This window comes from Parasteatoda tepidariorum, chromosome X1 (genome assembly GCF_043381705.1).
Source record: "Parasteatoda tepidariorum isolate YZ-2023 chromosome X1, CAS_Ptep_4.0, whole genome shotgun sequence".
In the NCBI taxonomy this organism is placed as follows: domain Eukaryota; kingdom Metazoa; phylum Arthropoda; class Arachnida; order Araneae; family Theridiidae; genus Parasteatoda; species Parasteatoda tepidariorum.
The window spans coordinates 54,816,828-54,841,745 of record NC_092214.1 but is presented as its reverse complement, the minus strand read 5'-3'; the positions used below and the strand labels follow the sequence as shown (position 1 = coordinate 54,841,745).

General features: G+C 26.6%; 1 long non-coding RNA gene across 1 annotated transcript; it reads left to right on the top strand.

The window, feature by feature from the left end:
• Positions 1 to 21,965, top strand: LOC139427065 (uncharacterized). The gene is made up of 3 exons (XR_011638224.1): positions 1 to 1,345; positions 8,154 to 8,201; positions 21,777 to 21,965. It is a non-coding gene; the product is annotated as an uncharacterized lncRNA (long non-coding RNA).
• The last annotated feature ends 2,953 nt before the right edge of the window (positions 21,966 to 24,918 follow it).

Here is a 24,918-nt window from a genome sequence, read left to right as displayed (position 1 = left end):
GTATTCTATATAACCTACAATCACAGTTTTGAAGCACTCAATGCAGCTAATTACAGCGTATCATATTGAAAAATTATCATTGAATTTCAATTCAATGAAACTTGACCAACTTCGAGTCTTTATTTCAATTCTTCACAAATACCAACTCTAAACTCAACAACTCAACTTTATTTCTAAATTTTTGCATACACAACCATTTTATTCACTTTATTGTTAATGCTTTTAAAACCTGTTAAATACACTTAAGTTATCATTTAACTGAGTACTGTATTCAAATAACCTAAAATCACACTTCCGAATCACTGAATGCCACTGAGGCCCACAATCACGTTCGACGACCCAGAGAAGAACGGAGCAGACTGTAATAATAACAATTATTACACCCCCAGCCCATCTCTTTGGTTCACGTTTTTCCAACCAACGTTGAGCATAGGATAATAAGAACAGCAGAAAGGAAATTTAACAACAAGTTATAGGATTTAATAAGAAAAAGAAAGTGCTTAACTTGTGAAATCCATGCATCTTTTGGATCACCATTATCATGGTAGTTTTTAAATAGAATTTTTTTCTTTCTTATTTCCTTTCCCTCAAACTTATGCTGTAAAAGTTAGAAGGTTCAGCATCAGTCTTCATTACTCATGCTGTTTTGGTAGGCCACAAGAGATGATATTCAATTATTATCAATGACGACTAGTTGCTAGTAAATTAACTAAAATTGAATTTAAGTTTTTCAGAAAATATTCTTTATTCCTCTTTGCTGATCTCTAAAAATATAGTTGGAATCAGCAAAAAAAAGATAATTTTTTTAAACGATAAAAAATCATCTGAAACAGGATTCACATTTCAAGAGATATTTCAAGAAATGATTCACCTGAAATAGGATTTATTGATCAAGAGATATTTTTTGAAAAATGATTCACCTGAAATAGGATTCCTCAATCCAGAGATATTTTTTTTATAAATGATTCACCAGAAACAAGATTTACCTTTCAAGAGATGCTTTTGAAGATGATTTACCAGAACAAAATTTACATTTCAAGAGGTAGTTTCGAAAATGATTCCCAATCTTAAGAGATAGTTTCAAAAACTATTCACCTAAAACAAGATTCACAGTTTAAGAAATATTTGTGAAAATTATTCACTTAAAACAAGATTCGCCTTATTTATAAGAATGATCACCTAAAACGGAATTCATCTTTTAAGAGACGTTTAAGAAAATGATTCGGATGAATCAGAATTCACCTTTCGAGAATTTGTTTCAAAGATGCTATTCGCCAGAAACAGAAATCAGCTTACAAGATATTTTTTTCAAGAATGATTAAGCAATACAAGAATCAGCTTACTGGTAATATGCATATTTTTTATAATCGATTAAAAATTTCGCATTTTTTGATTCATGATTAATTGCTATTCCATTATGTAATCAGAAATTTCTTTTTATTAAATCTGATTTTGCTAGTATTTTCATATCAGTAGATTTCTAAAAATAAAATTATCTATCAAACTTTTATGTGATCATTTGATCAATTTAGTAAATTTCTATTTATTTTTGTTATCTCTTTTAATGTAATATAAGAAACAAAATAAGAAACAAAAGAACATCGTAGAAAAGATACATTTTTAAAAAATCTGAAAATTGGAACCTTTATAGATGATATTCTAATGATATATTTAAACCCAATTAGTTATTTGAATATTGCCTTTATTTAACCTAATTCAATTCATGTGTAGTTGTTAGGTGTTAATATTTATTAGTTAATACTTTTGTTGACTTTGAAAATACTTTTGATGCTCTGGATTGCATCTTCCTCTATTATTTAGCATCCTTTTGAAAATATTTTTATTTCAATTGATAAACTATTATTTTTATATTATTTACTTATTTCATTCTGCACTAATATTTTTATATCAGTAGAGTCAGAAAAATATAAATATATTTTTGTAACTAATTCTATTTTTAGGATCTATCATTTATTTATTTTAATGCAAAAAATGTGAAAAAGCAATTCGAGGTAAAAATATCTTTTTAAAAAATCTAAAAATTCGAACTTTTATAGACGATAATCTAAGAATACATTTGAACGTAATGAGATGTATAAAGAATAACTTTATTTGAAAACGTCAATAAAATTACGTACTGTCGATATTTGTAACTTTAAGTTAACTAATATATTAGATTGTACTTTAATTTGTTATTTAGCATTTGTTTCTAATAATTTTATGCAGATAAATAAATTTACATTGATAAGATTGAAAATTTAAAGATTGGAAATTTTACGTACCACACTATACATATTGAGTAATCGAATCCATCAAAATTAATTTTATATGGCACTTCAATGTACAACTAAATTTGTTATTAATATTTTCAGTTTTTTCCCCTTAAGCTTAATAATTCTGAAAACCATTAAACTACAGAAATTGCATTTGATTATAAAATATTTCATAAAATATTGAAATTAATTTTTAAAGTCATTCTGAGTAAATGAATTTATTATATGAATTATAAATAACGAAAGCATTCACTTAATTAACTTGATTTCAAATACATTTTTTAAAAAATTAGAATTTTGAAGTACATTTGAATTCATAAAATCTATTGCATTTAGTATATTTTAAATTCATGTTAGGAATTATAAATTTTTATTTTGATAGGAATTTATTCATTTATAATTAGAAAACATCAGTTAATTTCAAGAGAAAATTTGACTATTTATTCCTATGTATTTAACGATATATATGCATATTAAAATATAGCGTAAATACTGCTTCTAAATTAATGCTTTATTTTTTTCGAACATACCAACATGGTTCTAACAGTTACATAAATTTATTTAATTAATCTCAAGTTGCATTATCAAATATTGAAATTATATTTGCTTTCATTCATATAAGGTAAAAAAAAAATTGCTTGTAAGCTTCTAAGATGATCATTTTATAAAATACTAATTTTTGCTTTAAAAAACTGCATTAACTATTTGTAACTAGAATATAATTTTTTTTCTTCTCTTTTTTATGCACATTTCCTTTTGATCTAAACATTATTTTCTTCAGATAAAATGTTTACGATTACTAAAAAAATATCATGTGACCATATTATTTTTATTCCTTAAGTATTAAAACATTATTCATAAATAAAACAGTTTTTTTAAATACAATTTATGTTCCTTTAGTTGATTATTCATTGAGCCAATAGTTATTACAAAATTAAGCATTGTTTAATATTTTTATACTTTTATAGCTCAACCATTTACTCTAAAGTTTTATTCAATTAATATATGACATAAAAATCCTAATTTTTCATTGCAAATTAAGACTTCTCAATTATTTATTATAAAATTGTCAATAGCCAAAAATATTTTATTAATAATGCTTCTAGTTTATTAATAATGTTTTTAGTTTATTAATATTTTTCAGCTTATTCATAGTGATTATAGTTCATTAACAATGCTTTTAGTTTATAACTTCGTATAAATGAAATGAGTTGTTTTTGTGTTTATATATCTATAACATTTGTCTAAGTCGTACTTATATGCTTATAAACCAACCGTATTCATTTTATAAAATTTGCTGTTAAGTGCAATTGATTTATGCATTATTGGCACACTAAAGTAATTCTCTTACTAATCCCATCCTAATATCTATTATGTAAAATATTTTTCTGACATTTATCTTTAATTTATTTTTAGAATATGTAAATTTTAGAATTACATAAATATACGTTTAAGAATTAAAAAATTCTGCAGCTTTTAATTTGAAATAATTGTAAACCTTTCTTCCGACATAACAGCACAAAAGATTTTCTTTATTTTTTAAAAAAAAATTGTTAAAACACTGCACAAACAATATCAAATTAATTTCTAAAATACATCAAAAGTAGACAACACAGCATTAAAGTTCATATATAATTAACAAATCAGTATTCGAATCAAGTATTCGAATCTTTAATCAAGTATTCGAATATTTGAATATTTGAATTTGACTTTGGGTTATTTTAAATGTTTCTGCAATGTTTTAAAAACCTTACAACTCTTCTAATCTATAAATAAATTGTTTCAAAAATAGTTAAAGCGGATATTTTAGTGCAAAACTGAGATATTTTGTTTGGTGTTCTTTAAACTTTCAATTTTTTTATTACTATAGCGAGAAATATTTTAGGTGTGGTTATGTTTTTCTAAAATAATGTTCATTTTTGCATCGATATTATTTTAATTTTGAGAGAATCATGCAAAATGACAAATAATTATATATTTAGCAAAAGAATTCGGTATATTATGAATAATATTTTATTTTGAACAATCCATTTTTAAATTACCACTATTCCAAAAGCAAATTACTTGAAGAAGACAGTTTTGAAAATAAGGCATGTTTACAAGTTTATGATTTTATGAAACATTTTGATTATAAAATTAAATCTTTACTGACAACTAATTAGTTAATTTAGTTAATTAATTTTTCAAAACGCTTTTAAAGAAATCATTAATTACAGTCTAAATATTTACATAAAGGTTTATTTGTATTTGTGAAAATTTATTTGCATGATATTGAAAATTTATTTTCAGTGGAATTCAACACAAATTCAACTCAGAGCAGCAGAGTGTTTCAAATTAAGAAGACACAAACTAATATGACTGTAGTATTCGAATTAAAACACATTCTCCGCGTGAAAATTATCTCTGCGATTAACGTGACATTAAAAAAACTATATAATTTAGCCTAATAATTCATGTAAGTTTGATAATTGAATGGGGGGAAATGTTCATGAGTAAAAATTTTATATATTTGTTCCTAAACATTTTTATCACAAACATACAAAGAATGATTTGTAGTTTTTTTAGAAAATCATAATACTGTCAAATTTGGTTTCCCATAAGGACAAACCAGGGGCCAAATGAGTTGAATATGAATTAAATTCTCCTAGTGTACTTACAGTTAAGTCAATTAAAATCCAAATGAGCAAGATAAGAAAACTAAGATAAGATAAACTTTACAAAAAACAACAAAAAAAAAAAGAGGAAGAAGACTTAACCCTAAGAACTTTATGTCCTAAAATCTTTTTATAAAACGAATTCTATTAATATTTACTTATGTATTTGAATTTTAATCTTAATTTGAATCATTTGCAAAATATTTTAATATTAAAAGATTTTTAAATTTCTAATGCATAAAAAAATAAGCTGATATTTGTTATCCCGTTGTAGGATAAGTAAAAAAGTTTCTGTAGAATAATTTGAAATAAGTAACCTTATTTTCAGGAGTTTAAATTAAAATGACAAAAATTATTAAGTAAAGCTTTTGCTATGCAAAGATGACGGGGAGAAAATAAAATGACAGAGAACGATAATAACATCGTAGAAAGTGATGAGAGAATTTAAGATGATTATGTAAATTGAATAATCATGCCTTGATTACGTTGTTGAGGTAATGATAATAATCATGATATAGATTATGTAATTCAGTGATCATAATCACGTAAACTTATAAACAGAAAATTACAATAATCGATTTCGCCTTAAAATTGAAGTTGCAGTATTCCTTTCGATATAAACACGATGACAGAAATTTTATCATTTGGTAGCAGCTTAATAAACTCCAGTGACAAATAGTTGAATAATTTTCATTTCTTTCAGAATAATTTGAAAAAAATCGGAAAAAAAACCATTGTATTAATAAAACTTTCACAAATATAGGTTTTAAACTTATAATTGAAAAAACACTTGTTTATTGTTTAAAATATATTTTAATTTCCTGTATTTATTCATATATATTTATTTATATATATTTATACCCATATAAATATTTCTGTATGTGTGTGNAGCAATTAAATATATTTTTTCCAATATTCATAGAAGTTTTCATTGAGAAGTTAATTGAATGAAGAAAATTCTTAGATGAGAAAATTGTAGAAATAAGAGTTTCATATAATAGTAGTAATAAAGCAAATTTATATACGAATAAATAAATTTGCTTTCTTACTACTACGTTACGACTTTGTTTTATTACTTAAATAAATTTAAAAATGTCTCTGACAAAAATATTTAAGCAACTAAAAAATTTATTTTCAACTGCATTATACTAAATTTTTTTGTTTTTTATAACCATAATTTTTATTTTAATAATATAATAGTAATATTGAATAATAATATTGAAATTATATTGAAATTCAGAAATATTTTTAGTAATTTTGCATTAATTACATCAAGCAACAGCATATATATGAAACACTCAAAATACATTTCTTCTCAAAATTTTCATTATTTTTTATTTAATATAATATTGATTATTATTTTTTGCATACTTTTTGGTGACCTAGAAACCAAGCATTTGCACCATAATGGCAGTATTCGTTATGGATAAACAAAATAAAAAATACGATTTACAAAAAATGATTTACGAAATTTGATAAACCATCAAAATTTTCAAGTACAGTCAGAGTAAATATAGTAGCTTCTATGCAGCCTTAACATCATTAAAAGTTAAAATAAACAGCAAACTAAACATTAAAAAGTTTCAAGATACATCAAACTATTGGCCTTTAGCTTATTTTTGAAAAGTTAAAGAATTGTAACATTAGTTAAAGTTAAAATCTAAAATGAAGTAAAAATTATTATCATAAAAAATAAAATGAAGTCGAAATTTTACTCAAAATTTACAGTTTAAAATTAAGTCTAAGTACTTCGAGCTTCATTGTTTTTTATTACCATAATTTTTATTTTAATAGTATTGAAATTTATGAATACTTATTATAACTTTTTTTCATATATAATTACTTCAAAAAACAACATATACATGAAGCACTCAAATTAGATTTCTTCTGAAAATTATTATTTTTATTTAATATTAGCTTGATTATTATTTTTTGTTTACTTTTTGGTGACCTAGAAACCAAACCTTCGGCTCATAATGTCAATATTCGTAATAGATAAGGATCAATTGATCAAAATCTGATTTACAAAATTCAGCAAACTAAAAAATGCTGCAAAATATGGGCTACGAAATTCAGCAAACTAAAATACAGCAAAATAGGATTTACAAAATCTAAAAACCAACAAAATTTTCAAGTACTGTCGGAATGCAAAGTACAGTAACTTCTATGCAGCTTTAACACCGTTAAAAGTTAAAAGAAGCATTAAACTAAGCATCAAAAATTTTCAAGAATGATATTAACCTTTAACTTAGTTTTGATAAGACAAAAATAAGTTAAAAATTAATATCATTAGTTTTTTTTTCATGAAAATTAAAAGGAAGTTAAAATTCTTGAAGTTTCTTAGTTCCCGAATTTTTATTTTTATTTATAATTAATTTTGTTACAGATGACCAAATATGGCAATCTTGGTTATCCATATATATTAAACCAACTAAAAAAGCCCACCAAAATATTTTACAATACTTAAGAAAAAATTTAATTTTAAAGTCGTAGTACAAAAAGAACTAACAATACAGAGGGAATATCTTTCAATGCGGGATGAAACGGTGTGTATGCCGATGTAACAATCCCTTCGACGCGGTCCCAGCGCTCGATTACCCCTGTGGTGTGGGACGAAGAATGGTCAAATAATAATCTACTGATGCGGTACTGTATTTTATCTCAACCGCTAGAGCAAATGATTATTGTTCGTTTGCTCGGATGATTTGCTCACTGTGTAATACTTTTCTTTCGATTTAGTTGTCATAATGGAGCTTTTTGTTTCATTTTTTTTCTTTCCAATTTTTTCTTTCACTTGAAGCTCTTTGAATGAGATTTTTTATATCATTTCTTATGAATATAAATGGTACAGTTATTTATATGAAAAATAAAATGGAGTACATTGAGGGGATCATTTTGGGAGTTATCTTAAATTAGTGGGTGTTGGACCATCTATTTGAGAAATGAACATCCATTTCTATAACGTTTACTTTTGTTAAATCATATTAATAAATGTAATTTCACGCTTAATCTCATTGCTCGCGCTAATGACGTGGTTAGAATGACAAAAGTTTAATCCAAATTTTTAGTCCTTTTGTTTATTTTTTAATGCACATGCGTACATATAAAAGTACTTTTCAGTTGACCTGAAAATCTGTTTTTACGTATCAATGTTTTTTTTTTGTTGCTTTTTTTAAACTACATATTTATTGTTATACTCATCTTAATTCCACATTTTAATTTTCAGCTGGAACTTGAATGATATAGCCCTTGCAATTATCGGCATGATAAAGTGGTCAGTATATTGATTCATGTTTGACTATATTATTGTTCAAATTTGCCTCGACCTAAGCTCGTTTAATTGAACGATATTATTGCACAAGTTAACTTTTCTTACTCTAATTTAATGAAAAATATTTTTCGATCGACTAAAAAATTTGCTTTCTATGTATGAATGATTTTTTTTTTCAGTTTTAAACTGCATTTTCATAGTTAGACAGATCTTAAAGCCACATTTCCAGCTGGAACTTGAATGATATAGCTCTTGCAATTATCGGCATGGTAAAGCAGTCGGTATTGCTTAATTATTAACCATATTATAGTTCAAATTTACTTCAACCTAAGCTAAATGTTTAATTAGGCCATATTACTACACTATTTAACTCTTCTTAAACTAAATATGTAAAAAATATTTTTCAATCCACCAGAAAAAAAAAATTTCTGCATATAATCTTCTTTTTTCTACTCTTCTCTATATTTATAGAGTTAGACTGATCTTAATTTCACATCTTCAGTTGGAACGTGAATGATATAGCTCTCTCAATTATCTGCATGATAAAGCAGTCACTATATTGTCTCATGTTTAGTCATATTGCAGTTCAAATTTGCTTCAATACAAGTTAAGCATTCAATTTAACCATATTACTATGTCAGTTAATTTCTCTTCAACTTCTATAGGATTTCATTGTCTTAGCCTAAAGTGAAAAACTTAACTTGACATCCTATTAAGTTGCAAGAAAATCGTACAATAACACTGTTCATGTTGTTACACTGTTAGATTCTTAAATTATGGTGAAATCATTCTTAATCATTCTTAAATTATGGTGAATCTTAATTATGGTCTTAAATGATTATCATTCTTAAATTATGGTGAAATAACTGGCAGCAATCTGCCCATCCGATTAGCCGTTAATTTTTCGGTAAAAGACATTTTTTACGTTTACGTCTTTGAAACTGTTTACAACTAGTATGGTTACAAAACCATGAATACAAAACTATACGGTTTTTTAACAATTTACAATTATCAGCAGTTTCAAAACCGTAAATAAGAAATTCAAATGGACATTAAGCTATACTTTTTGTTAGATAATGGACATCGGAGAGAAAAGGACAAAAATTGGAGAGAGCAAGGCACTGAAAACTCTTCATGTGAACATGGAGGAAATAATGTGGTGTCAACACTGGGACTCGAACCCAAATTCTGTCTGTCACGTGACTGAGAGATTAGACTACTCGGCTATAATATGTACACAGTTGTAAGAAGCTAAGTGGATTCATTTAATGGGTTTAGTTGGTGCGATAAAATTTTGATAGTTTTATCGTATTAGGTGAAAGAAGTTAATAAACGGTTTCTCTCTCAGTTAGCAGTTTGATTGCCTTCTTATTAATCGGTATTTGACTGTTTCGTTAGAATAAGTTTAAATATCAATTAAATAAATAATTATTTGACCATTTTTTCCAAGATATAATAATTATTTGACCATTTTTTTCCAAGAAATTTCTAACGATGTAACTATGTGTAATAAGTATAAAGTTATTATATTATGCGCAATAAGTATAAAGTTATAATTAGGGATACTAAGTTATAATTAGGAGTACTAAGTTATAACTACAGTTATAACCCCAAGATGAGTACGCTGCAGATTTGTTTTGACCTGACAGACAAAATTAAATTGAACTTTATTTTAACGTAATAATACAGTGCTGTAATAATGCGATGTTACTACGGAAAACAATTAAAAAAATAGAGGGATGTTTAAAAATTTTAAATTGTGAGAATTACGAAAAAATAAGACATTTTTTCCACTTAAAATTTCAGGGACTATGTATTTATTTATTAATTTTTAGTACAGGACTCGAAAATTTTCTTGTTTAGTGGGTAGGTATAACTGAGGTTGACTATATAGTTTAAGGCGGAAGTATTTCTTTTCTTTTTTCTCGTCTTTCTTGTTTTATTTTTTAGAAAATCATTCAAAATATAAATTTACCCTTATTTTAAGAGAACTTTCGGATCTTAAAATTTTAGAACGGTTTAAACTTTTTTTTCATTCACCAGTCATAGAATTCATTTGTTTTTAAAATTTTAATTTTGATATGGATTTGCTTCAAAAGCTAAAAATAAATGAAATCAAGAATATTTTTCCTTTTAATTTCACTGTTGTAAAATTTTTATTTTGTTTCAGTTTATATATTTCCTTTCCCAGATTTCAAATAATTTTTTGCCATTATTTTTGTTATCGCGCATAATGTCAAACAAATAAATTTGACCTTAAAGACAAATATGTTAGGTAAAATAAAATAAATAATAAGAAATATTTAATGTTGACATATTTTGAAAAACATGCAACAATTATACTTGTTTAAGAATAAATATCTTTTTAAAGGTTTTATATTTGTTATAAATATTATTACTTATTTAGATTCAAAGAAATGAAATTGCTTAATTGTCATGTGTTAATTTTTTTGTTTTTTACTAGTTGACATTACTCTTATCAAAAGTTTTTTTCTTTTTTTTTTCTTTTTTTTTAAATCTTATGTGTTGTAACAACCTTTACATTTTATTCCATCACCTCTCCAGTTTCTCGCCATTTTTTTTTATTCCAAAACAAATCTAAATTCGCATGACTAAAAGGAAAATACTAATACATTTTTATTATTTTTTCAATAAATTCACAATTTTTATTCATGGCTTCTGTTGAATTTAAGGATGCACAAACACTGAAGAATACAAGAAAATATTGAAGAATTTCCTTCTCTTCCCTTTCCATCAAAGAAAAAATAAATAAATAAATACATAAAAATAAATAAATATATTAAAAAAAATATATAAAAAAATAAATATAAACGAAAAAAGAAAAAGAAAAAATTTAGCCAACCCTTTTATTATATAAGGTATTTTTATTCCAAAAAAAATCTGTACATTTATTACTATTGGCTAATGTAAATCAGAATAACTTTAATCTTTTATTGCATGGAACAAAGCTTCAAGTATAACACACACAGAACTGGGAACAATACTGTAAAACACTTCGATATAACAACCTTGATATAAAAATCTTTGATATAACATTTATTAAACTTTATCATCAGATTGACCTTACTCTTACAAGTGATATACCTTTATAGTTCTCTAATTAACGGATATTAGTGTCATAAAAAAACCAGAGAAACAAATTTTTCTCTTACATTACTGACAATGTCTTATACTTTGTCCTAAAATGACTTAATTTTTAACAGAACGATGTGGTGAAGAGAAATCAATAATTGAATATGTATGTCTAAGCAGTTTCTTTTCTTTTATCTTAATGTTTTCAAAAGAAAATTATAGCTCGATTTAAGTTTTCCTCATTTAATCTTATGTAAGCATCACTTTAATCAACAAAACAAATTATTTCAATATGACTTTATGCATATATTCTTTTGTTTTTTGTTGCGGCAGCTTGTACTAATTAAATTACTCTAACTAAAAATCTACCAATTGATTATCTTAAAAAAATTGTTTATACTTAAAACAAGAAAGAAAATGTAATGCCTACAATTAAACGCAAGTTAATCAGAAAACAATAAACCTAATAATTTTCAACTTTTGCTCTATTTTTTTTATTTAAAACCAAAGGGGAAATTAAGAAGAAGAAAAATTCAATCAGACATATTTTTCTCAATTCAAAATAATAAAAATTTAAATATTGCCCAGACCACCCCTGTAGCGGAACAAAAACCATAAGAATTGAAAATAATTGTTCTTATTCGGATAAAAGCTCCTATCAAACTATTTAGAAGAAAACTGTATTCACCTTTGATATACGTATTAAATTATATGTTTTGAAATCTTTACGGCATTAGTTAAAATTTTATCTTTGAATTTTATTATGAACCGTATTAATTTGTTTTCAGGCGGCGATTCAGCAAAAACTAATGTCATCATATTGGAATGCTTCCTTTTTAAAGTCCTATATTGTTATTTAAAAAAGAGAAAAAGAAAAAAACTACTGTATAATAAATACCCTTTGATTATTGTGTCCGTTAAAAATATATCGTCTCTTACTATCTGATCGCCTTTGTTTGGTCTACAATGGCAAATGAACCGTCTCAAAGTTATGATTCTAAACTGTCTTCCCCCTAACTAGTATTACAGTTTTCTTTTTGAACTGTTTTACAGTTGAAGTTTAAAAGATATTATATATAAATTTTTTTTTTGTCAAGGAAAAGTATTTAGTATAATGTGATTTCTTTTCGGTTGATATTTACAGTGATGATTCCTTTGCTATTATGAATAGAAGGAAAAAATACTATAAATGGTATTCATTTCGTTTTGTTAATAATATTATTTTTAATAACGCCGCATTCATCAATGGTTCTTTAGAAATAAAGAGTATTTGCACTTAAGTTGACTCTTGCATATCGACAGCACTCAACAGTCAAAGAGTTAAAGATGGAGGAAGATAACCAAATACGCTTTTAAACATCTGTACTTAATTTCCTCAAAACATCTGTATTTACTGAGATCAGCATACATTTCAAAGCATATAAAATACAAGGTTGTCACCCGAGTTGAATTAAAGCAATGTGCACTGTTGAAAAAAGGTTTCTCAAAATTGAGTCAAAAATGAGTCTTTTCTGTTAATGTCACATACTAAAAATTGCTCCGAAACAAATATTTGAATTTGAAAACGCCATGTAGTTGCAAAGTAGTTGAAATTGCTCCGAAACAAATATTTGAATTTGAAAACGCCATGTAGTCCTCATTAAATACAACGACATGCTCAAAATTCAAACCGTATATCCATCTTTTTTTTTTTTTAACAAAATGCATAGTCTCAAAAGAGACATATCTCACTGAGAAAAAATATATCCAAAACTACCACAATATGGTACGGTACTTTGCATCTGGCTCTATGGGAACACCAAAAAGCATTGTAATTTTTACCGAAATGCTTTGGTAATGATTTTTGGTAAAGTAAACAACAACGACAAAAATGGTTTTACTACCACGCTGTTTGGTATTGAATGTGGTTATTTTATCTTATGGTATAATGTGGTTATTGTATTGTGGTCACTGTTTGGTATTATGTGGTTATTGTATTTATTTTATGTGGTTATTTATGGTATGTAAACCATTTATTCTGTTAAAGTTACTTTTCTGTTTTGAAATTTTACGTAGTGTGTGGTAAAAAATATTGTAATTTCGAAAACCAGAATGTTTGGCAAACCGTTACCATACAAACGAAAAAAAATAAATAAATGAATGGTTTAAGTACCGTATATTTTGGTTTTGTAACCAGAATTACGTTGTTGTTTTATTTCTTTCACCAGGTATGTCATTACGATACAAGTACGGTAATTTTGCTTGATTTTTTTGCTGTGCATGTACCAATTTTTGTAGTTTGTTATTTAAATGAAAGTGAGGATAGTCTCAAAAAGGAGACGTCATATACTCTTGTTTTTATTCATTTGTCTTTTAAATGAGCATAATTATAAAAGTAAATTTCGATTACTTAATATTTGATTTAATAGGTGCGGTAGGAGTTTTAAATTGTAACGTTGCAAGTTCTTTCATTGTTTTAAACTAAGTAACTACAAATGGAAAAATTCGTAGTTTAAACAAAATCAGTCGAATAATTTTTTGAGAAATTAAAATTTAAGTATGCGGAATTTTTGAAGTCTTATATCTCAATTCAATCAAGTTCTCTCAGATTTCGGATTTTGTCTTTTAAAATTAGATAATTTAAAATTGGAAAAATTTGTTTTGTCTACATTTTATAAATTTTTAATCAATAAATTAAAAAACAATTATTAAAATTATTTCTCACACTAATTATATACAGATAAATTAATTTTGTCACCAAGTTTTTCTTTAATTTACTTAAAATGTTTCGTGGAATAAGCAAAAAGTGAAATAATCATCTTCGATTTCTTAACTAAAGGTATTGGGGCCATATTTTTCAGATTGCAGCCTTTTGTACCATAGAGGTTGGCACTAGTTTTTGAAAATCCATTCTTTTGAACAAACATTATTCAAGGTGGTATATTTTTTGACCAACTTATTTATTTATTTACAAGTTTAACTTAATGAATATATATTTTGCACTCCAAATTACATTCCTCAAACAAAATTTTTTCACAGCAATTACATTCATTTGAAAAATGTTTAATTTGGCATACAAAAAAAGTACTGAATAAATTATATCAGTAAACTAATTGTGCAATGTTTTTTAAATTGAGTTGAGTAAAATATTACAAATACTGTCACATCTTAATGTAAACTGCATTTTCTGTCATTGACATTTGAAAAATTTTAAATTTTCTGAAAGAAACATTTTTACGATACGATCCCCAAATAAGTTTAAAAACAAGAAACATTTTTTTAAAAAGGAATTTGTATACACAATCTGGTCAAAAGAAATATTACTTTATAAAAAAAAAATTTTTTTAGCAAAATTTTTTTTCTATTATCAGAGCATTGTTTTTTATATTTACTATTGAGGTATAAACAACAAATAAAATAGAAAGCAAGTAGTCCCAATTGAGAAATTGAAAACTTTCCTCATTGGTACAATGTTTAAAATTACAGGACATACTATAAAACAGAGTTATTTTAACATATGCTATGTAAAATAACAATTGGAGTTTTAAAAAAAAATTTAGAATAAGATATTTTAAAAAGAGCATTCTTCATGTCCTTTATTTTTTTTTCCATATGAGGTTTTAATGTACTTTAAATTCTTAAAAGAACACAAAAATCAAAAATAATACACTGTTGGAAGTTTCTCGGAAGAAATGGTTTACCATATTCAAGTAAAAAAAGTCAAATAATCAAAGATAAGATTGTATTCAAACTGTTAATTGTAAAAATAAAGCGTTTATTAATCGTGTTCGCCTAATACAGTTAAACAAGCAGAATTTTATCGCACCAACGAGGCCCACCAAATGAAGCCACTTAGTTCCTTACAGCTGGATGCATATTTAACCGAGAGGGCTTATCTGTCAATATCATCACCGACAGAAAAGGGGTTCGAGTCCAGGTGTAGACACAACAATATTTTTTCTATTCCTTTCAACACATGAAGAGTTTTCAGCATCCTGCATGAACTATTCTCCCATCTCTTATGATAGATGAAACAACCAGATAAGCTAATTAAACCACATTCCACGGTTCATTTGATAACACACAATATAATCCCACTTGAACTCCAATGCCCGTTACGTAACGAAAAGCTTGGCTCCGATGTCCAGTTAAATTTCTTTTTTTTTACGATTTTGAAACCATGCTAGTTGCAAATGGTTAAAAACCAATATTGTTTTGTATTCACGCTTTTTTAACCATGCTAGTTGTGAACGGTTTCGAAAACGTAAAGATAAAAAAAGTACTTAACTGTAAACTTTACGGTTAATTGGATGGACACAATGTTGGCAGTTATTTTACCGTAATTTTAGAATGAAAATTCTAAGAGCGAAATTGAAATATAATTTATTTTGATTCTTCAAACTTGAATTTATAAATTTAAAAAGAGTTGTGGATGAATGAAGTAAGCTTTTGTGACAACGAAGCAAGCTTGTATGACGTAATTATTGAAAGCATTGAAAAATGCATTCCTGAGTTTTGTGCTTTTCCTTGATTTATTTATTTTTTAGTATTTCTTAGTAGCCAGGTAAAAAAAGTAACGAAATAACACGGAAATACCTTTTTTTTCTTCAAGTCGTGTATGAAATAAAAACCCATTTCAATAACTTTCCAAAAATGAAAGTTTTTGACTTTTAATCGAAAAGCCGACACTAAAAATCATTTATGATATCTGCACCTTTATAAATATTCGATGCATTTACATTTTTCGATGCTTTTAACAATGACGTCATACAAGCTTAATGGCCAGATATCGTGAGAGAACATCCCCTAGTGACAAATTTGATACCAGTTTTCGAATGTCTTATGAAACGACAACCCCAAAAACTCGCCGTAATTCAATATTTAAAAGCCAAGGATAAGGATGGCACCTTAATGTTCATGGATCATGAAACCATTTGCGTGTGGACATGATCAGATCCACCCACAAAGATCCTCACAATCTGTCTTTATTTCGAAAAGAATATTTGCATATTTCATCGCCACATCGAAAATCTCATGTTTTGAAATCAGAGCTTAATGACTTTCAATATATTTACATTAATCTTTAAAAAGATTCGAAATAATGATATTTTTATTTCTTAAATAAATATTTAAAATGAATACCATTGTTATATCGATATCTAAAACTACGAACTAATTGTTGGCGTTATACTTTTTACTTTATCTCTTAATTAAAAGCTATTACAAGCTTTTTTTCTGCTGAATTTTTAAGTCAATTATAAATGCTTAAGTTTTTTTTTTTTAAAAAATAAGAAAATCATAAGCGACATAAATGCTGATTATTTTTCTGTCATATTTTTTATTTATCATTTTTAATATTTTAGCTAACTAATACATTCTGTCATTTCTTTCGATTAAAGAAATAGTACTCGATTGTAGATCATTGGTGCTCAAACCCATAAAATCAATTTCTGAAAGAAACTTAAAATTTCCCAAAGAAAATCATTTCGGTATAAACACATCGCTAGAATTCTTTTTCGAGTTTTGCACCTTAATATAAGTATTTTTGATTGAGAATACTGTTGAACTCTACTACACATTTTTATCAAGGTGTTTTGAACAATTATATTCTATTAAAAGATAGTATTCAATTGCTGAACATCGGAGTAAAAACCAATAAAATTAATTTCTGGAAGTAACTCATAATTATCCAATGCGAAGCATTTTGGCATAACTACATTGATAGAAAATTTTGTTCGAGTTTGCTCCATCACTTTTGTTTGAGAATCATTACTTTTGTTTGAGAATCAGTGCTTTTGTTTGAGAATACGGTTGAACGTGAACCGATATTTTTAACAGAGTATCTAAAATTGGAGAACTTTAGCCAAGATTTTGAAAAACATTTTAGCCGTTGAATCAATTAAATTCACACTCTCAATTAATGCGATTTATATTAAACCTACATTGGTAAATTGAACAGGATTTTTGTCAATTCATTCACACTCATACAGAAACATCTAACATTTTAAAGTTTTTAAATTTAATCAAACCGTGCATCATAAAACGAAATGAACAATATTTTTTTTTAAAAAAAGAGCTTCAAAAATACAACTGCAATTGTGAAATAAATTATTTTTCTTACTGTCGATATCTACTTCACTAAAGGACAGGAATCTGAAATTGCTATTTTATTGTTATCATTGAAATGGTCACTTAACATTCTTTTCCCAGAATAAATTTTTTAAAATGCCAATTAACTTTCACGAAGATATTCACTTCCCTTATAGTAAATATCTAATATATCCAATATTTAATTTAATGCTCAGATAAAAAATATGATAAAATTACCATACTGTAAAGGCATATCTGACAAAAAAAAACTTAATTCAGGTAATAAAACCAAACCAAAATATGAAATATTTAAACCATTTATCTCGTAATTTTTTCTTTCATACGGTAACGATTTATTGGAAATTCTGGGTTTTAAATTTATAGATCTTATTACCACACATTTAGTAAAAAAATGCAAAAATGAAACGTAAATTTACCCGAATAAATGGTTTTTATGCCTTTCTTTAAGGTATAATAAAACTGCCAAATTTGACCACATTACCAATTTTTTTTTTCAAATTATAAAGTTATATTTTATTTTAAATTTTACTAAAATATTACCAAAACGCTTCGGCAAAAATTACTGAGCTTTTTGGTTTTCCCGTAGGGCCAGAAACACCGTAAATTTTAATATATTCTGGTAGTTTTGATCATACTTATTTTATCAGCGAAGGCTGAGCACATGATGAAGATTATTGAGATTTCTTGAAATTAGAAATAACAAAATCGATATTCAAATAATAGGCATCTTTTAATCTTATTTGTTTGAAAAATACATATGTGATATTCATCTGAAAACAAGGCTGGACAAAAACAGTTTAATCGAAACTAAAATACTACAATTCTAATGATAAAAAAGAGAAAAGGCACATCATGATGAATGAGCACTCGAAATAAATTTTACATTCATTATCCGTTTATCTTTTTTAATGAAAACCATAATGGATATATTAAAAAAGTCTTTTAATACCAAAATTACTAAGCTAAAACATATGTTTTTATTTTCTTTATTTAAAACATTAAAATAAAATAAAAATTTCGTTTATTTTGATGCATTGAGAAAATAAGGATGGTCAAACCTACCAGAATATGATAAAATTTATCGTGTTTCTGGCTCTATGGAAACACCAAAAAAAACTTTAATTTTTACTGATGTGCTTTGATAAAAATATTGGTAAAATTAGCAATCAAATATGGTTTTACAACATGTGGTAAAATTTGGTTATTTTATCATAATACCTTAGAGCATGACATAAAAACCATTTATTCGGTTAAATTTACTTTCCGGCTTTTTATTTTTCACTAAATGTATGATAATAAGAACTATGATTTTGACAACCATAATTTCCGTAAAACTGATATCATACGAACTGAAAAATTACCAAATGAATGGTTCAAATACCGTTTATTTTGGATTTTATTAACAGAATTGCGTTCTTTTTCTACCAGAAATGTCAATATCATACAGTGAATAATTTTACCTGAATTTTTCAGATCCTGTCTATAATAGATATTATATTTAAAAAAGGAATAATAAGTATTTATGTGATTGAAATTTGTTAACTAAAAGTATGTGGAAACGCACTGGTAACTGGTATGAATCGCTTTATCTCTATTCAAATGAGCATTAAATTAAGGCATAAAATAAAAAACATGACTTAGAAAAAAAGCAAAAAAATAGAAGCAGTAAAAAAAATGCAAAAACGAAAATTAACTACGTTTTTAGTCTAATATCTTACTTTTTTCATTAACATATTTTTTCCCAATAATTATGCTGTATACTTAATTTTGAAAATAGGAATTTAAAGCATTACTGACGTTCATTTATTTCTTGTTCCAAACTTAACGTAAAGTTCGTATTAAATAGCGCGTGGCCGACATTTTTATTAACCCAGTCAAAAATGAAACTACGAACTTCTACGTCTATAAATGAAATACTTTACAGAAATTGGCATTGGTAAGTATAGTAAAAGTACATCTTAAAAGCTAACATTTCTTTACAGTGGAAAGTAATTACTTTAAAAATTGCTCTCATTTTGATAAGGCATATCACTTAAACACCGTTCCACTTCACCTTTTTTGTTGGCTACCAATTTGGCGATGTATTTTTAAAATACCAATCACAGAGGTGGTCTAATAGTGGAAACAAAGAAATGAGCGGGGCAATTAGACTTGGTGACTCGAATATTAAAGCGACGCACCATTAGCTAATATTAACCTATTCCCCACTCCTGGCATGAAAAAACTATGAAGATTCGTTCGGAAGTTAGAATTTAATTTCAATTGCCACCTAAGTATCCAATTGAAGAGTACCCTTTTTATGGCTCCCGTTACATCAGCATTTAACGAGACCTTAGAACCTATTAGAAGAACAAGCAAACCATGTCCGTGGGTGTCAAAATCCAGGAATTCGGACGTGTCCATTGGACGCAATGGAACTCCCTTAATCACAACTGTCACCCTAAATAGTAATGACAAAGATTGGCACAGTTGATTGCAGGTTTGCAGTGCCTCATTTTCACAGTCGTTTATGATAATGTCTTGGCTCTTGCCAACATGATTAGGCAACGCGTTATAGCACGTTTTCGTATATTTTTTCTGTCTCTTTTCTATGATCCACCAAGTGGAACGCTTCGGAATGATGTTCTAGAAAAAGCTAACGCGCTATTTCGAATTGCAGAAACAATTTTATTCTTTTTATTTATTTTCCCCTGCTTTCACTATCTCTCATTTAGAATTTAAAAACGCCAGATAATACTAAATAATTCAGTGTGTAATTATTTGGCATGGCTATATGATTGATCATTTTAGAAGGGTAAAAAATAATTGGAAAACTTTTTTATTTTCATAGAGATCATTAGTTTGCATAATGTTGATTAATTGTTTAATTTAATAAGAATTTTGAGGCGAAATTAAATTTTTTAATCTAAATTTTGAGAGCATTTAAATGATTGTAAGAAATTTTTATTCATGAAAATAAAGTAGAGCTTGACATGACAAAAATGTTAAATATTTACTCTGACTAATATCAAAACTTCCAGACAAAAATGCTGCTACAAACAAGATTTACAAATTTTTAATAGGTAATTAAAGCTTATACAAACCAAAATATTGTAAAATTACTTGGATTTTATAACAACATGAGTTTATACCATCATAAAGTTAAGATTAATTCTCGCATGCAGGATGTTCTGTAATGACCAACATTAATATAATTTTTTATGGAATCTAGATAAAAAATTCAGTGAAAATACTTTGTTTAATAAGAGATGCAATTCAATGCTTAACTTCGAAAAAAAAAATATTATCGAATCCTGACGACTCACTATCGTGGTCTATTGGAGCAAAGGGAGATTTCATTAATAAAAAAAAACCCGGTTTATTTGTTTTTATTCGAATTTAAATACTATAATTGCATTAGGGTTTTTCTTGGAAACTATCAGCTTCAGCTTCATATCAATAGTTTTTTATATAATAGCCTCTTAATTGTGCTCTGATTGACCTCGATAATGACTTGTCTAAATTTGATTTAAAAAAATTTTACAGTGGAATATTAATTTTTGAATTCTAAAGTGACTTAAGATTATGATTCTTACTCGTAAAAATATAGCTATATACATATTTAGGGCTTGATTGCAGAACACTCTGCAAATAATAATAAAAGAGTTTTAAAGAAAAACGAGAGAAAAGATAAGAAAACAAACTTCTAATAGCTAATTGCATATTATGCACGCTAAAATACGACATTAAGCTTAAAATGCGAAATAATAAATTTGGCTAAATTTTAAATAACTATATCTCACTATTGGGTTAAAAGAAGACCTTTCATGCATGAGTAAACAGACCTAAATTGCCAACATGAAATGAGCTCAAAACATAATTTTTTAATCCCAAATTAATAATAAAAATGAAGATAAAAAATACTGAAGAATGCTAATTATATTATTTAAACTACTGAAAAAAATCTAATTTGAAAAATAAATCTGGCCAAACAAAGAAAATTTTAGCCTGAAACGAAATAGTCGGAATGAAGTATTTTCTTCCTTTTATTATTTCTAATTGATGATTGCATTTTAACTAATGTTATGATTAGTATAAATTCTACCGATAGCCATTTTATTAATCAAATTCATTAGTCTCAGCTATATTATATTATATTATATTATATTATATTATATTATATTATATTCAAAAATTTGAATCAATAAGGGGTTTTGGAATCGCAGTTACTCTGGAGACTCATCTTCCGTTTGTCCGGCCCTACGTTTGAGGTAATTATTTTAAAATCGAACTCAATTTTACAAATCATACATAAAACTAACACGAGAATGAAGAAGTTTTAAAAACAACAATTTTTCTTGCTCACAAAGAAGAATATTTTCCTATATCTAATAAACGTTTTTTTTTCCTTTGCAGAAATTATTTAAATAGAAGATATAGCATCACATTACAGTTATTGAAGATCAGAAGCTTTGTCCTAGAAACAACAGAAATAAAAGTGCCTTGAAGGAAATCTGTCTAATTATAATTGATATATTTATTATTTGTGTTCTTTTGTAGTTATGAATGACATGTGTGCATAAATAAATATTTAAATTATAAAAATTCTATTTATTTAAATCCATTTCCTATTATTCTGATTTTTTATAAGGAAAAGTATACGAATTTTTATGTCTGAATATAAAGATATGTTGCTTTAAAAATACTACTAATACACCGGGTGTTCCATAACCACCTCCCCTAATATCTATTTTCAGAATTCTTTCCAAAAATGTATATACTATAGGGATCACTAAAAAGACGAAACTACTATCGAAATTACTACTACCGAATAATTTGTAAAAATGGGAATCAAACAACAAGACCAATATATTTACCTAATTAACTATAATCTAACTATTACAATTTTAAGGTGTTTTTAGCAACCGTCTTTCGATTCCTTTCTGTTTCTTTAAGCTATCAAATAAGTTTTGGTGTTTTCAACCCGCTTTCTTTAACAGAGCTTACTTTTTTATTCACCTCATAAGTATTATTTTGTAACCCTTACTGCGCACACTTGCTTGACTTCATTTTTCACAAGGATTCTGAAAATATGTTTTACTGATGGTTATTACGGAACACCCTGTGCCTAAACTATCACTTAACTATAAACATTAATAATAGAAAGTCATACGTGAAAAAAGTTTCGCTACAGCACTTCAGTTATGGAAATATTACTTTTTAAAAAAATTAAACAATACGAAAAAATTAAAAGGAGTTCATGAGTTTTCTTTAAATGACCTAAAAAAAAGCTGAATATATACAATATAGCAAGTCACTGCTTAAATTTGTTCAATTTTTCACTGAAGGAAGATGCCACTCGCTCTCTACAGAATAACAAGACTCGTCAAAATGGTTGCAACAAATAAAATTGTCATAATTTATTCCTCATGATAGTTTCCTCAAGAAGTTGTATATCTAATTCTTTGAGAATTTTTATGTATTAGCAGCGTAATTGTATGGACATTCGATGCCAGAAATCATAAGTATAAAATAGTTTTGAAGTTACCAAATTTAAAATAAAAAATTAGACAATGTAAAGCCATTGTCTTATCCACCTCCAGTAGATCACTGCATTTCTACTAATTTTTGCTATTTTTCTAAATACTGGAGTCCAAATCCTGATTATGTATTCTTAAAATCAATGTTAATCTTCCAAAAACAATAAAATGTGATTATATAAGCCTACGTCAAATCTGACTACCATAAATCTCTTACTGAGATATTCCAAGAAGAGAAAAAGCTGAATTTTGGAATTAATTTTATACAAAAAGCACAGAACCGAAGAACTTTTAAACATTACTGAGTACAAGCAAGTCTAAGCTTTAAACCTCCGCCAAAAAAATAATAATAATTTCTTATTATATTTTACTAAATGCTGTTGTCCAAACCTTGATTATGTACTCTTAAAATCAATATTAATCTTCCTAAAACAATAAAATATGCTTACACAATATCACGTCAAATTTGACTACAATAAAACTCTTACAGAGCTAGTCTAAGAAGAGAAGAAGCTATATTTTACAGTACATTTTACATAAAAAACAAAACACAAAAACCTTTTAAACATTACTGAGAAGAAAGTCTGAACTTAAAAAACCTCAATCAGAAAAAAATAATTTTGGGTTACATTTGACAGAATGCAACAGCTCAAATTTTGTGTTCTGAAAATCAATATCAATCTTCCAAACCAATAAAATATGATTATACAACACCACGCCAAATTTTACTATAATAAATCTCTTGCTGAGTTTTTCTAAGAAGAAGAAAAGTTTTTTTTTTTAATTAATTTCATATAGAAAGCATAAAACAAGTAAAACGTTTTAATCATTTCTGAATACAAGCAAGTCTAAGCTTAAAACCTCTGTCAAGAAAAAATATTTTTATGCACTTGCACTTGCTCAAATCTTGATTATGTAAACTTAAAATCAATATAAATCTCCCGAAAACAATAAAATATGATTAAACAACACCATGTCAACTTCGACTACAAAAAATCTCTTACTGAGCTATTCAAAGAACAAAAGAAGCTGTCTTTTAGAAATAATTTCATATAAAAAGCATAAAACAGAAAAACGTTTAAAACATTATTGAGTGCAAGGTTTAGTCTAAGCTACTCTGTCAGGAAAAAATAACTTTGTATAACATTTTACTGAATGCAGTTTTCTAAATCTTGATTATGTATTCTTAAAATCAATATCAATCTTCCATAAACAATTAAATATGATTATACAACATCACGTCAAGTTTTACTACAGTAAGACTTTTACTGAGCTATTCTAATAGAAGAAGCTGTCTTTTAGAATTTATTTCATATAAAAAGCATAAAATAGGAAACTTTTTAAGCATTATTGAATACAAGCAAGTCTACGCTTAAAACCTCTGTGAAGAAAAAATAATTTTGTGTTACATTTTACTAAATGCGGTTGTCCAAATCTTGATTATGTATTCTTGAAATCAATATCAATCCTCAAATAATATGATTATACAACATAACGTCAAAATTGACTACAATAAATCTCTTACTGGGCTAGTCAAGCAAAAAAAAAAGCTGCCTTTTAGAATTAATTTCATGTAAAAAGCATATAGCAGAAAAACGCTAGTCTAACCAAGTCTAACCTTAAAACCTCTACCAGGAAAAAATAATTTTGTGTTACAGTATACTGAATGCAGTTGTCCCAATCTTGATTTCGTATTCTTCAAATCCTAAATAGACACTCTTACATAAAACCTCAGTAAAATATTCCGGAAGAGTTAATTCTGTGACATAGGTTTACTCAAAGCAGCTCCCCTCTTCATTGACAAGACTCTCCATCTATCATCTTGAGCTTCCTTAAAGGATCAGAGGGATGATATGTCTGGGATCAAAGGAAATAAATCGCGGATAATTTAAGGCGGAGTATCTATTTACATCGAAGCGGGTGCCTTATGCGATGATTAAAAATGATTTTTTCAAAAAGAACATCATTCGTCTTGGCTGTCATTTTCTCTCTGACCTACAAAAGTTCGCCTTACTCAT